The following is a 2,824-nucleotide window of genomic DNA, read 5'->3' on the forward strand; positions in this document are numbered from 1 at the left end:
AACCTCCAATTAATCAAAAATAATTAACAAACTCATTTGTTAATTACTAAACCACTCTCGTATCGCTACACTCGTCCGAGACTCCACGCGAGACTGCTTTCAGCAATGCACAAGTAACCCTCAAATAGCCCCCTCTACTGGTAGACCCTTTGAAAATCATTATCTTGCTACTCCAAGTACCCTCAATTAATAAAAAATCATTAACAAACTCATTCGTCAATTAACAAACTCATTTGTTAATTATTAAACCACTCTCGTATCGCTACTCTCGTCCGAGACTCCATCCCAGACTGGGTTCCACAATGTTCAAGGAACCCCCCATTCCTCCCTCTATCGATAGTCGATTGAAAAATCATTCTCTTGAAACTCAATGTGCATCCAATCAATAAAAAATAATTAACAAACAAAAGGAGTGCAAGGCCCCGGTGGAATTCCACGTGTTCGCCAGAGTGAAGTCCCATCGTGAGTACGAGTTACCCCCCTCATTTTCCCTCTTGTCCCCACAATATTACCCTTCATACCCCCCAACGGTGAGCCTACATTCTTTTGTTTCTTCCCCATTCTTCTTATATTTAGTTGCATTCCCTCGACACGACTAGCTTCTCCTCTTTTTCTGCATTAGAGTCACTCCCCTTTTTACGTGTACAAAAGTTGCCTAGCCTTACGCATAATCCTAGATCCAAGTAAAAGGCATTTCAAGCGTCTTACGACGATCTATTATGTAAATTAATATAAATATCGATATTCAGTTAATTTTATCCCTCATTTGTTCTCATTATTGAATTGCCCTAAATCCCCCTTTTAGGAAATGATACTAATTAAATATTGAACGGTCACAAGTTACAGCTATTTACATAGAAAAAAACAGGTATTTAAAAAAAGGTTTGTCTGTGTTATTTGATAATTTGGGAGAATGGTCACTCTGTGATACTCGCATTCAATATAGTATTGGTGTTTATTTGGCATTTTTCTTATTATTTATTGAGGTTTAGAATCTTTGCTCCAATTAGAAGCATTTTTGTATTTTTTGGTTATGATTGCGTTCGAAAAATAAAGACAAAAAAATGTAAAAAAAAGAAAAAGAGAGGGTGTGGGTATTTATTGTATAAAAACAAGCGCTTTTGGTAGTTACGAGAAAGTGTGAAATGATTGGAGTTGAATAGTAGTCTTTTCTGTTTAAAATGAAACAGAAGAAGAATTACTATTCTTTTATTATTTGAATTATTTGAATTATAATGTTAATAATACTGAATTAATTTTTTATTTTTTTATCCGTTCTATTCATTAATTCAGTAAAAAAAATGCTGAAGGCGGTCTGAAGTTATTTCTTCGGACTCTACTTTGGCCTCTGTTTCTGTTTTTATTTTCATCTTTATAAATCTGATATCTGTAATTCAGCCATGTATTTTGGTCTAGCCACCAATAGTTTTTTGTTATTCGGTGAAAGTGTTCTGTATCGATGTTTGGTATATCTCTGGAGTATTTTAATTCCCTGTTCAAGAAATCATCTACTGGAATTTTATTGTTTTTCTTATGTCTCTGTATATGATAGAGAATCGGTCTATTCATTTCGTCTTGAAATAAACTGACCTTATCATATGAGATGAAATATTGTGGTTTTATGTTTCCACATCTAGCTCTGCCTACGGCTTCTTGATTATCAATATCTGTCAATGCGTTTATTGTATCGTTTTTTATTATTTTCAATTTTTCATAGTAATTTCTTGCTAACTTGAGCATGAAATTATCAATTCTGGGTATAGTAGCTCGATCGTGGAGGTATCTGTTACTGACTTGGTGTTGATAATTTGAATGTTCAGATCAGGGATGGGAAAATTTGGAATTTGGCGTTCCTGAATATTAAATTACATTTTTCTTTCGTAATTTAAGAAAAATAATTGGAGATTGCAATTAAATATCAAGTTGTATGTCAGTAACCCATTAATCCTTTGAAATTTACAATTCTTCTGAATCGATTGGGAAATACATGAGTTTTTATTAGTCCTAATCGCAAATTACCAAAATATTCGAAGGAATTTTCAATGACCTCTACTATCGGCGATAGAAATAATCTAATAAAATGCCATTGGAGAATACTTGACTAACCGGGAATTAGATTTCTTAGATTACAGATTATTGAATAATAAATGGTCACAATACCGAATTAGTGGAATGGGCAAGTAATTTCATATTGTAGTTCTCCAAATTACATGGGTAATTTGGAATCTGACTTCGACGATTTTCCGATTAGCTAGATAATTCATTCGTTATTTCCCTATTATTTAATTGACGGGAAAATTTACTTTAATGTTTCCAAATTCCCTTCTGTAATTTGGAATTGGAATAATGACACAGAGAAAAAAAAGTAAATTCAAGATTTTTTTTCTACATTCTCGAATCTGCAGTTTAGAATTTGTATCTGGCTAAAATTTAGAAAAAAAAACAAATAATTTCAGAAAATAAATAAATGAAATTAATCAACCAAAAAATGATGGTTTCAAGGCAAAAATATTCTGGAATCTATCGAATTCGAGGATTAAGTTCCCCTAATTCCATAGAAATGTGTTAAAGAAGTGAACCTCTTTAGCACATTTTCACAATGAAAGACATTTTGGAAATTTTGAATTGAACCTTTGAAAAAATAGAAAAAAATTGTCCTAAAAGGTTGGGCTCAGACGATTCAGCATTATCTGAAACGTGGAGATTCATTATCCCCTAAAGTGGACAATTCGCGTGAGTAGTGCCAAAAGGTCGTATAAACACATTCCCAGAGGATATGAAATCTCCACGTTTCAAATGTTTCTGAGTCATCTGAGCCTAATTT

This window comes from Diachasma alloeum, unplaced genomic scaffold, assembly GCF_001412515.2.
Source record: "Diachasma alloeum isolate Michigan unplaced genomic scaffold, Dall2.0 Dall_scaffold_00484, whole genome shotgun sequence".
In the NCBI taxonomy this organism is placed as follows: Eukaryota; Metazoa; Arthropoda; class Insecta; order Hymenoptera; family Braconidae; genus Diachasma; species Diachasma alloeum.